Consider the following 13,583-nt stretch of genomic DNA (forward strand, 5'->3'; position numbering starts at 1 on the left):
TGTGATGCTGTGGCCAAAGGGCTCATGCGATCTTGGGATGTATAAACAGGGCAGTCTTGAGTAGGACTAGAGAGTTTATTTTACCTCTATATTTGGCACCGGTGTGACCACAGCTGGAATATTGTGACCAGCTCTGGTGCCCACAGCTCAGGAAGGATGATGATAAATTGGAGAGAGTTCAGAGAAGAGCCACAAGAATGATTAAAGAATTAGAAAACAGGATGCCTTATAGTGAGAGACTCAAAGAGCTCAACCTATTTAGCTTAACAAAGAGAAGATTAAGGGGTGACTTGATTACAGTCTGCAAGTACCTACTTGGGGAATAAATATTTGATAATGGGTTCTTCAATCTAGCAAAGAAAGGTATAACACCTTGGTTTGGAAGTTGAAGCAAAACAAATTCAGACTGAAAATAAGGCATACATTTTTAACAGTGAGGGTAATTAACCACTGGAACAAATTACCAAGAGTTGTGGTGGATTTGCCATCAGTGGCAATTTTAAAATCAAGATTGGATGTTTTTCTAAAAGATTTGCTCTAGGAATTATTTTGGGGAAGTTCTGTGACCTGTGTTACACAGGAGGTCAGACCAGATGATCTCAATGGTCCCTTCTGGCCTTGGAATCTATGAATCTGTGAATTCAGTTTTTTGTATTGAGCCCATCACAAAGGTGTTTGAGGGCCTTTAAAAACATTTTAGGATCCAGTGATGAAAGTATTAGCCCATAAACTTATTATACATTGTTAAGCAAAGATTTAGGCCTGTGCTTGATGAGTGAAATTTACCCACTGCAGAGGAAAGACATTCTAACTGTGTTCCCAGGGTGCAACCAGAACTGTTGGACTGCTGAGCCATCTGTCCCAACAACCTGGGATGTCCCTCTCACACTGTGATGCCGTGACAAGCTACAAACCTCTGTCAGGTACTGCACTTACACAGACATTCACAGGCAGGGACATACCCAATTGACTTACATAAATGCTTCTCCCAGCCACTCATGAACCAACAATAGAGAGGTTACAGCCAATTCCCCCCAGCTCCCCAGTCTTGCACCCCAGAACTGTACAGTCTCGCACTGGTCAGAAGCCTGGCCAGTGTAAATTCATTATCCAATCCACCCCTCCCTCTATGTGGCGAGGACATACACTAGCCTTGGTAAACTGAGCTGAGATTTCCCAAGCACTTTAACCAAAACACTGTTTTAGGTAAAATATAAAACAGGTTTATTAACTACAGAAAGACAGATTTTACGTGATTATAAGTAGTAAGCATAGAGAGCAAAGTTGGTTACCTAAGAAATAAAATAAATTTGCAATCTAAGTTCTATAAACGAAATGGGATTTGAATCAAGCAGAGTCTCACCCTGACAGATGGTACAAACAGGTTGCAGAACTTCATTACATGGGCTGGAACTCTCCTCAAGCCTGGGACCACCCTCCTCCAGTTCAAAGTCTTTGTCCTGCAGACGTGTTTCCAGGTGTTGAGTTGTGGGGGAAGAGAGGCCAAGTCATGATGTCACGTACCCTCTTTATAGTTTCTTCCAGCTGGCTGGAAAGATCTTTTGCTATGACATAGGCCGAGCAGACTCCACTGTCTACCTGCTCTCTATGAGAAGTCTCAATTGTATACAATTCTTGAGATAGTGGATTCCCTTTAATGGGCCATCAGCAGGTCTGGCTACTCCATTGTCGTACCTGAAAGGCTGGCTGTGGGTGTTCCCAACCTCACAACATATTTCAGTAACACACACATAGCAGAACTTCAGAACTTCACCTACAATGATAGCACATACAATCCAACAGGATATTAATGTTCAACAGATCAAGACTTTTAAAATGATACCTCAAAAGGCATACTTTGTACAAAACACAACATAATTATATGTCAGTGGTGAATATGGGAGTTCCAGGGTGCTGCTTTGAGGTACAGGGTGCCACAGACTTAAAGTTCTAAAGACCCATGATAAGGGCTTAAGTGGAAAACACAGGACTTGTGTGTTTGGAGCAGAAACAAGGCAGAGGATTTTTCCTAGCTGCAGTGGCAGATATTTTTGAGGCAGTTTCTTTTACTGTGCTACTTCAGATGTATAAAAGAAATGTCCAACTTAATGATGCAATAGCATTAGCTACCCAGTCAATAAATGCTCTTAATTGGCTTACCTTGACTTTCTCTGGTCAAGGTAATATTCTTCACAAAGTTCTGGAGGATAATAAGGGAAATGAAGGATGATATCTTCCATAATTAAGGCATTCTTTTCAAAGGAGAAACCATCTCTAGGTATAGTAAAGAATGTCAGTTTGCAGATCTGTTTTCCCCCAGTATTAGCAAAATCCTTCTTTTAAAGATTTTTCTTAATTACAGTGTTTTTGAAAGGTTATGGATAATGGCAATTATCATTCCTCAGTTTAATACCTTTCCTACTGTAACTGTATGGCAGTAAGATAACGAGAGAGTCTTAATTAAATGGTAGAAACCTGTTTGGGAGTCTTTAGTGATCAAAATTGAGTTAACAGCTTGAGGTGAAAATAGAAGGCACTTAATGTTCTGTCTGGCCATTGCCTGAGTAAATAATGGTAATTCTTCAGAATTTCTGCTACACAAAAAATCACCAGTATTTAAACCTACTTCAGTAGAGAATGTTATACGTAAACAGAGACTGAAGGAATAATAATAATAATAACAACAATAATACCTGTATCTTATGTAGTGCTGTAGGCCACACCCTCTGCTATGCATATCCTACTGGACTACCTTAGGCATTTCCCTACTTGTGAACCCATTCTGAGCAATGTATAGGGAGCTTAGATACCTAATTCAGGCCTGAATGTTGCCATGCACAAGTTCCTCTGGGGATCTAGACATAAGTGACTTAGGTGCCTAAGTCCCATTCACTTTCAGTGAAAGTTAAGCTAAGTCATTTTTGAAAATGGGGTCTAGAGGTGAGATCTACAAAAGTTGCATAGGCGCTTATACCCCCTACTTAAGTGCCTAAGTCTTGGCTTTAGGTGCATAAATCCCAATTTAGCCTCCATTGCAATCTACAAAACTCTCACCCGCTCCTGTAGGTGCCTAAATTCACTTGGTTTCTAAGTTTCTGCCTTTGAACATGTGCCGTGCTGCCTCTCTGTAGGTGTCCGGATGCCTATCCCCCACCTGAGCCCCAGAGTGAATCACAGATCGGGGGATGATAGGCAGCTGAATGCCTATATCACCTGTGGGGCCTGCTCCGGTAGGCAGCTTCTGAGCACACCTACCAGATCAGGTCCTATTCAAAATCTGGGCACCGGAGGAGAGGGATGTAGCGGTAGCACTGCCTGGAGTATTTACGTATACTCTGTGTTTTGTTTCAGTATTTTTAAACTTCCTAGTAAAATGTTACATTAAAGAAGCCCTGCATTTTAACGTTAAAAGCACGCAAAACTAGAATTTCACAAAAATTATCATCAATTTTTAATAACCTTATGTGTCTAGGTCAGTTGGGGATGTCCCTGCCTGTGGGTTTCTGTGTAAGTGCAGTACCTGACAGAGGTTTGTAGCTTGTCACAGCATCACACTGTGAGAGGGATATCCCAGGTTGTTTTTTATAATTTTTAATAACCTTATGTATATAGATTTTATAATTTTATAAACCTATAAAACATATATAACCTTATGTATATAGATAACAACCTGGGATGTATATAGATTGGCTTATTAAGCTCACTCACCATTTAAATAGAAATACAGTGCTACGAGGAAACAATAATGTGAATGTCAATGGCTGGCTGGGTAGGAGTGGAAGCAGATGGATGGACTTTCCTTGGTCAAGATAATGCAGACAACACGTTTTTTATCTCTGGTAAAGAGAAGTACAGGTGAATCTTATACAGAAGTATTGAAATTACAACTAGCTTCCAACTTGACCTTTTACCTAAATCTTCTTCAAATGTCATGGAAGAATCAAAACTGTAAATTATTCCAGCAAGTTGCCTCTAGCTGAGGAGGAGGTGGATGCCTATAGTTCTTAACCATGATGAATAAGAACACCGAGGGCTCTAGAGAAAGCAGACTATGGAAACTGAGCTTTATAGATTCTTCATTGCTTTTTCCTTATGGTATGTACATTTTTGGCTCTGTAAGTCAGTAATTAGTAACTCTGCACTCATCAGACTGCCTAATGTTTGACTACAATCATCACTTATCTCTAAATACTCTATTATGAGTACTATCAAATAAATTCTCCTTTAAAATTCCTGGAGTGAAAACAAGCCATTCACAAAGACAATGATACTGTAGTGAACCTGTAGGTTAAAGGTCCCTTTTATTATTTGTATTAACGTAGTGCCCAGAGGCCTTGGTCAAGATTGAGGGCAGATTGTGCCAGGTGTTGCAGACACATAAAATAGAATACATCGCCTGTCTCAGATAGCTTACAGTTTAAGACACTAATTCTGCAAACACTTAAGCATGTGCTTAACATTAGGTTTGTGAGCAATTCCATTACTTTTAACTGGATTTTATGTTCCCGAGTGGTTTTTTGACCATTTTCCATTTTAAAAAATAAATTGAAACTTAGGATCAATATTCCAAAGGCCTCTTTTCTAACAGAAAGCAACTTGAAAGCTGATTTGGGCCATTGAAAAGTCAGTCAGGCTTATGGGGGAAATGAAAGTAGGGAGAAAAATGTAAATGTTCCAGGAGTGGTGGGGCTAGGAAAAAAATATTAAATAGAGCAGAGAAAAAGTATTGAACTTATTCCTACCATATTTGCATATCATAGGAACTATTTTTCATAGTGAAAGAATATGCTACAATTGTTCTTCCAACCTCAAGCCCCCCCAAATTGTATGTTTTTTTAAAAAAGTCCCTTTCTGCACAGCACTTGTGCAACAACATTAAGACTACTGTTTTCCCTTCTAGGTGCCTCCTGTTCCCCCTTCCCTTGCATTCCCCAGGAAAGGCACATTTGAGCCCATACTGTAATTAGACAAAGGCCTTGTCATGAGTTACTTGCACCCTATGGCCTGGATCCTAAAAAGATTTAAGTGCATACCTCATAGGTAAGCTGGACATGCACAATACAAGTAAGGTATGAATTAGATTTCTAATATTGGCTTTAATCTTATCAAAGGTATTCATAACACAAGTCAAAGCAATTTCAGTATGTGGTGCCTAATTCTTCTTCAACTTACACTAGTGTAAAGGAGGAGAAACACAACCGAGTTACGTTAGTGTAAAGGAGGAGTTACACCAATCTAAAGTTGGAATAAATGAGTGATGAGTCAGGCTCAGTATTCCTTAAAGATAGTACAAAAGAGAGTTCTACTTTTACTTTTCCAATAGGGCCTTGCAAAGTCTAACCAGAGGCCTTAGATATTACTTAACATTCTCTCTCTAGTGGTCAAATTCAGATAACCTTTCTTTCATTATGCAAGTCTATTTGGCACTGCACCAATGTGCAAAATGGAAAAAACTTCATGCCTGAAATTTTCTGAATCAATCGAGTCAAAAGAATAAAGTCTCCTTAAATATAGAGCAAGTCTACAATTGAGCTCTAGCACATCTGATGAAGAGCACTCTGCCTTCGACATAATAAACTCACCTCCGTGAGAGGCGGAAGCTATGTCAGCGGGAGAGCGTCTCCTTCTGATATAGAACCAGTCTGGACAGCACTTAAGTCGATGTAAGTTACGTCGTTCAGGGGGTGTCTTTTTCAGTAAGTTAACTTACGTGGTAGTGTAGACCAGCCCATAGTGTTTGGTAGTGTAGCTTATAGTCTGATAACAGATTTGCCACTATGAGGATATTGTTGATTGAAAAAGCGATAGAAGCAAAAAAGAGAATGTAGAGGGCTTTGTGTGTGTGTGTGTGTGTGTTTGTTTTTTTACTGTGCATGACAAATGTACCTTCTCTGAGAAGAATAAAGAATATATGTCTTAGTTTAAATACGGTTGGCTGGATTCTGATCTCAGTCACATCAATTTAAATACAAAGTAATTCCCTTGGATGCAATAGAGCTCCCCTGGCTTTGTGCTGGTAAATAGGATCAGAATCTTGCCAGCTCCATTTTTGTGCCCATCATTGCAAATCAACAGCAAATAAATGCAGGAAATGGGACAAATGTTTCTCTGAGTGGAAATTATAGACTGACAAATAGCACTGCCAAGCATTATGATCTGATTTAGTTCCCATTGACATCAATGGTAAGACTCCTATTAACTTTAGGGGAAATAGGATTGGGCCCTAAATTATTATTGCAAAGAATAATATTGTGCAAATATTGTTGGGTAAATTCAATTACAGATGGCAGGGCAGATCCTAAAATATTGTGCTTGTCATGATCGATCTAAATAGCTAATTATATGATAGACCAGAAACTCTTGAGGATTATTAGGATCTATCATGATTTTAATCATACTATCTATTGGCCAAGTGCTGTACTGACATCATCTTCTCCAACCCCAACCTCAAACGAATGTCTTGGAAAAAGATGGAGAAAATGTCCAGCAAACCCACTATTTGAATAGATTTTCATGATTAGTTTTAGCATCCTCTAGATCAATTTGTTGATATATATGCTTGAGAAACATCTCTGTGGCAGCGCAGCTTCCTGCCCCAGTCAAGAAGGGGTTAAAAAGCTCCTCCGGACTCAATCAGCCCCAATTCACTGCCCCTCTAAGGCTTGTCAGTCCTGGAGAAGGGCAGGTCCTGGCTCAGGATGAGTAGCAGTCACAAGCAAACAGAGCTAATGCAATGAGCTTTCTAGTCCCAGGAAACAGGGTCTGCCTGCTAGGGAAACTGTTCGGGAGCTCCAGCTGCCTGAGTCCTCTGAGTAATCCCAGGGACCAATTTTTCCTTACTTTTATTTTCAGAGTCCCAGGACACAGCCTTGGTTGTTTGGACACTCAAGGGATGAGGAGCCCAGGCCTTCCTCCCAACAACTATTGACCTTTCCTTGCATGAGGCTGCATGGACCCGACCCCTTTTATGGGTTATGGAGGTATTTTGCCTTTTTTTTGGACTACTTTAGCCCCCCAGAAGGAGGCAGACTCCCTAAGAGGTATAGCCGGAAGACTGTACCCCAAACGTAGAAGTCAGATTACAGTCAAGCTGCCATCCAGAGAAGAATGTCCAAGACACCCTTGGCCCCAAGAGGATGTCAGAGAGGTGTGTCACAATCTCCAATGCTTGTTTCTTCTGCATGTCTTCAATCAGCTTAACATCTTATTATTTGTTATATGGCAGAGCCTAGAAGCCCCAATTATTTTGATAGGAACTGAAAATGCACATAGCAGGATACAGTCCTTGTCCCTGAAACCTTACAATTTAAATAGATAAGACAAAGTTGGAAGGGAAAACAGGATCATTGAGAGGCACAATGACTTGCTTAAGGGCTTGCAACAGGTTAGTGGTAGATCTGGACATGGAATCCACATTTCCTGACTTGCAGTTCAGTAACTGAGCCATGAGATCACACCAATCACTTTATCTTTTTCATGTATCAAGGGTGCAGCCCTCCAAACACACCCTTTCCCTGTTTATAAATGTCAGACATCTCAAGGAGTAGGAAATTTTAGGCGTGTTCTTCTACTTTTTTATTATTTGCATTATGGGGGCACCTAGGAGTCTCACTCATCTTTGACAGGTCTCAAGATTTTTATTTTTCTTAAAGATGGGGGCTATGCAACAAAACACTGCTGTTTGTCAGCTGAGGTAGGAATTCTGCCCTCTATCCCCCTGCCCACACACTTAATATAAGGTTTATTACAAAACAAATGAGCCACTTTCTGAAATTGTTACAAGTTCATCTGCTGAAGCTACTAATTCATATGGATTTGTATCTGCTAAACAATGCTTATATACTATATACATATTTTCACTTTAGTACCCAATATAGATGCCCTACTGTACGTCTTTTACATGAATAGAAGCATATTGCATAGGGTCAGAGTGAAGCCTTCAGCCAGGGGCCCATGCTGGGGACTTTGTGGAGCTGCCCTTCTTTCGTTTTGGATTGAAATTTTCATTTCATTTTGACAAATCAAAATGAAATGAAAATTTCATTAACATCAAACTATTTTCATGAAACATTTTTATTTCCACAAAACTACATTTTTCAGTCAAAAATTTTTGAACGGCTCAGAATGCCCAGTAATGACCCTGAATGGTTGTTACAGCATCATCTGCGCACCTCACAACATTAAAGATACAGGATTTGCCTCTGGAAAGTAGAGTTGTTTTTATTCTCCTTTGAAGCCATTTTCGTACAGTGACAGGTGCTAGTGAATGAATCCTGCTCTGCACATGGATGCGGGTGGAGTACTCGGCAATACAAGTGTGTTGTAGTGTTCCAGTGTACCTAAATGTGAGATTTTGGCTTAGCCTTATAGACCATTGACCCCTGACTAGTTGTAGTTGGGAACTCCACATCCTTAACAGCCTGAAGAAATGTATCCCAGAATTGTGGGTCCTTTACTGAGAATCCCCAACCATCACAAGTTGAAACCTGGGCTGACATCCTAATAAGCATACTGAGCAATGGAGATAGGAAGGGACAATTCTTGAGCTAGCTCATTCAAGGCTTTGAAGATGAGGACCTGGGAATCTGACTGGCAGCCAGTACAGTGCATAGAGCATTGGTGTAAAATGTTCATGTTGGTTTTGCTCTGCGAAGGAAGTAGGTTGCAATGTGTTGCACTAGCTATGGCTTCTGAGTAGGCCCTTGGGTCAACCCAGAGAAGAAGGAATTAGTCAGGATTGGAGAAAAGTGGTCAAAGCCATTTGGCTAGCTGAAGTTGGTAGGAGGCATGAGTTTGCGGCAGAGCCAGGTCTGGAACCTCGTGCTGTTAGCTCTGTGTAACTCATGCCCTGATTAGAAGGTTATGAAGTTATGATATTTTCCACTGGTGTAAATCCTGAGTAACTCCACTGTCTTCAGTGGAGTTGACTCATATTTACATTGATCTCACTAAGGTCAGACTCTGGTCGGGGGGAGTCACTAAATTTATCAGGTATATTTTCTCTGGTCCTAACAATCCACCAAGAAATGTGAGTATCGTAGGTTAAATTTTAATGTTGCCAATAATTTCTTTCTTTAATTTTGTCACTATGAGGCAAATCCTGATTCTGTGGATTTGGCTTTGAATGCTTCAAAAATGTTATCTTTCCAGTAAAAATTCTTTATCTGGTCTTTGGATTTCCATACACTGTTTTTTATCTTGCTTCGGTCAAAGTGATTTTAAAAAGTCTGCCTGGTTTGAAAGCAGCTTTGAGAGTGGGAGGCTAAAGTAGCTACATTTCCATCATAAGGGCAGTTTTTGAATTCTAATTTCTGCTACATTTAAAAATTAAGTGCGGAAAATAAACTCCTTAGGCTAACTGAGTGGAGCGACAGTCTTATCACTCCATATTAGGCATGAATCTTCTCTGACTTAAGCCTCAAATTTATTTTAATTCACCATGCAAAGTATTTTTGAATGATTGTTATAAACTAAGAAGCTGTAAACAGACTCTGCAGAACGGCTATTGGAAATCTAATTAGAACAGATTAGTACTTTGCATTCTGAACAGTGAGTGAATGTTCGCTGCAACCGTATTTAACACACAAATATATTTGAAAGGCAAGTGGAATAATTTTACATATATTCAAGTAAAATTACAAGTAGCGAATTTCAAAATCTATGTGGTATATATCCATATTTGAAACAACAGCTATCTTATCAATCGCATGTGCTATCAGAAAGGGGCATAGCAAAGAATGAATCTGTTACTGTTTAATTGTCATTGCACTTCATCATGTAGCTATTCCAGGTGATTTGCATTATTTTTTTCGGACAGCACTGCAGTAAAAAAATTTATTATAGGGATTTGCTTAGCTTATTAATAGCAGTCCCTCCGTAGGGATTCTGCAGTGTCTTTTAGTTTTCATTATGTGGTCAAGGGAGCAGTAAAGTTACATCTGGAAGCTATTTTGCTTCCAATTTAAACTAAGGGATTTAGGAAATGGAAGAGACTACAGTGTAAGAGAGTAAAACTAAAAGTAATAAAGAGAAAAACAGAACTGGTTAGAATGAAGCATTGGCTGCCTCTCAAATCGGCTTTTATTTTAAACAAACACAAGAGAAATTATAGCTATTTGTACCACTAAGAACTCAGGAAAAGGTGCAGAAGATATCACAACATATATTGAATTTTGTCAAGCTAAGGCCATTTCTACAGTACAAACTTTGGTTGATGCAAGTTAAGTCTGCATACAGTATGCATCCGATGAAGTGAGCTGTAGCTCATGAAAGCTTATGCTCAAATAAATTGGTTAGTCTCTAAGGTGCCACAAGTACTCCTTTTCTTTTTGCGAATACAGACTAACACGGCTGTTACTCTGAAAACAGTTGCCAAAGTGGTTTTATTCTCCCTTCAACACAGGGACATCCACAAGGGTAATTCCAATAAACTTGTGTGGATGGCAACACTTATTTAGATCAACAGGAGAACAGACTCCTCTGCTAGACCTTAGTAGAATCTTAAAACAGGATCACAATACATAGGGAGGTGACAAATATGTATTAGGTGATCACAGCTAACCTGCTCCCAATCTCAGTTGCTAAATGAGAGGTGTGTATGTGTGTGTTGTGGTGATGGTTGTTCTGATGAGGAGCAAGTCTTCGGGGAACCATGATGGCAGTGTTGGTGTGGAAATAGTTGAGAACCACTGGCTTTGAAAGTAGAGATGGGAAGGCAAACTCGAAACTTCCCTTAATTGTTTATTTCTTGAGGATATTCCATACTAGCCTAGGCTCTCTTCCTCCCTCTGAATTGCAGCATATTCTTGTGCAAAGTGTCCTTGGGACATTTTAAGCAGCTGGCAAGCTGCACAAATTGTATGAGCACCCTTTGCATTTGCAAACCTTCATGTTCATGTTCATCAGGTTTACTGAACAAGTAAGGCAACTGCACATGCAAGCCACATGCAGTTACCTGATTTGTGTATGCAAATTTGTGCAGGCAAATCTAGAGTTTTGTAGGTGTGTGTTTTACATGGCTTGTCCATTGTACAAGTCTTTGCAGTAACAGCTTTAGAAGTAGGAATTACATTTAATTTTCAAAATCCAGACACAGCTTCTCATCTGCATAACTGGCAGTTAGATGAAGATTTAAAGTACATCAAACCTCAGCTAACGTATGGCAAAATAACATACAATGAGATCGATTGGTTCAAAGGAACTTAAATATGTGATTAAATTATTTTGACGTTAATGGATCTTAATGGATCTTAAGCACATTTTTAAGTGCTTTACTGAACTGAGGCCAAATACTTGGTCTTCATTTTCTAAGGCAGCCTATAATATGAATTAGAAATTAATTCATTTAAAAAATCTGAATGGACTACTGTGGACACTAAAAAGAATGACTGTATTATAGACCAAAGACAGCAGCTTGTGGTTTTCAAATTCTGGTTCTGATTTATGTCAGTTTGGTCATGTCCTGTGATTCGTTAATTTTGCAGTAAAAGATCTTTGACAAAATAAAATGCATTTTTCAAGTGACCATGACAGGAACTTCCAACTCTGCTTACTGGGAAATACTTACTGGGATCTGTATGTGGGAAAGGGGCAGTGAAGCTTACTTACCCAGGAAGTAAGGGAGTGAATTGTGACCACTTACTCCCAGTGCAGATTACATTCCTGAACCTTTTTGTCTTGAACCTTCTTTTTCTTTTTAGTTATCTTATGTTAATTAGTTTTCCCCCAAAACAAATTTAAAAGTAAAAATACTGTAGTAGAACATGAAAATTTGTATTTACTGAACCAGTCTCCTTCAGCTGTTAGAGGAATGTACATGGAGCTGATTTTAATAATTGCTTTTTAATGATAGGTGTGATTAATGACTCATAGCCCTTGTTTTCTGAATTCAGTGGAAGGCTCAGAGGAAAGAAATGATTAACTAAATTAGATGTATAAAGGACAGTGTCTGTCACACGGTAAATATTTATGTTTGTCACTTAAGATTCTATTTTATAAAAAGTAATGATTGAACTCTTTTTTGTTTTTTAATCTGTGTAAACTCTTTCTTACAAATTTCTTACAAATGTGGATGTTTATTTTCATGTGACTTAATAAATGCTGCAAATCCTGGTTGGATTTATTGTCTGGAACTTGTCCCTCATTGCTCTAGTCTATATGATTAATTTACATGCTTGGTCAGTTACCAGCCCAACTTCCAGGGAGAAACTGATTTTCAATAGTTTGTTCTCAGTCAAAGCTGATTTTCATAGAGAAGTTTCCATATATAAAAAAATTATTCTCCTTCCAAAGTATAATTCATGCATGTTAAACAAACTGTGATGAACAGTTGTTTGTTCACCGCTCATTGTAACTTGCCTTATGTTACTGGGGTGCTTAGACTAAGGCTTGAGTCTCACTGAGCTAGGCACTGTACAAACACATAGTGAACGGCAGTCTCTGCCCTCAATACCATGTAGTTTAAATAAACAGGACACACAAAGGGGAAACAGGGACACACAAAGGTAAATTGACTAGTCACATAGTAGGTCAGTGGAAGAGTCTGAATCTAGTTCAATCTAGTTCTCCTAACGCCTAGTCCAGGGCCTCTCCCGTGACTGGACCATTGATGTAAGGGTACTCTGTGAAGAACACCAACTCCTTAAATGGATACACTACTTGTTAGCATACGCAGGGTTCTATGCAAGCCTTTCAAACATGGGGACAGATGGGGAAAGAAGTGAAACAAGGACAGGTCAAGAAGGATTAGGATGAGTGAGACATTCTCTCCTTTATCCAACAGGTACCTGGTAAGTGTTGGCTATTTTAAGTAAACTACTTTTTTTATTAGTTGACCTGACATTGGGTCCATTGCTGAAATATTTGGCACTGATGTTGAGACTAGGGTCACCATGGACGCCCCATCATCTCAGGCATCGGCACTCTTACAGCAGGATTATCTATTTGGACTCTCTCCTCAGACCCTACGCTACCAGCACTCCTAGCTATCTTCGAGACACCACCAACTTCCTGAGGAAACTACAATCCATTGGTGATCTTGCTGAAAACACCATCTTGACCACCATGGATGTAGAAGCTCTTAAAAAATATTCCACATGAGGATGGACTACAAGCTGTCAGGAACAGTATCCCTGATGAGGCTACGCCACATCTGGTGGGCTGAGCTTTGTGACTTTATCCTCACCAACAACCATTTCAGATTTGGGGACAACTTATACCTTCAAGTCAGCAGCACTGCTATGGGTACCCGCATGGCGCCACAGTATGCCAACATTTTTATGGCTGACTTAGAACAACGCTTCCTCAGTTCTTGTCCCCTAGCACTCCTCCTCTATTTGCACTACATTGAGGACATCTTCATCATATGGACCCATAGGAAGGAGGCTTTTGAAAAATTCCACCTGGATTTCAACAATTTCCACCCATTGATTTACTGCAGTGTCACCCATCGATTTACTGCAGTGAAGACACCACGGTAAATAGATCTAAGTACGTCAACCTTAGCCTGGACCAGTCCACACAAGAGATCCACTTCCTGGACACTACAGTGCAATTAAGTGATGGTCACATAAACACTACCCTAT

This window comes from Lepidochelys kempii, chromosome 1 (assembly GCF_965140265.1).
Source record: "Lepidochelys kempii isolate rLepKem1 chromosome 1, rLepKem1.hap2, whole genome shotgun sequence".
Classification (NCBI taxonomy): domain Eukaryota; kingdom Metazoa; phylum Chordata; order Testudines; family Cheloniidae; genus Lepidochelys; species Lepidochelys kempii.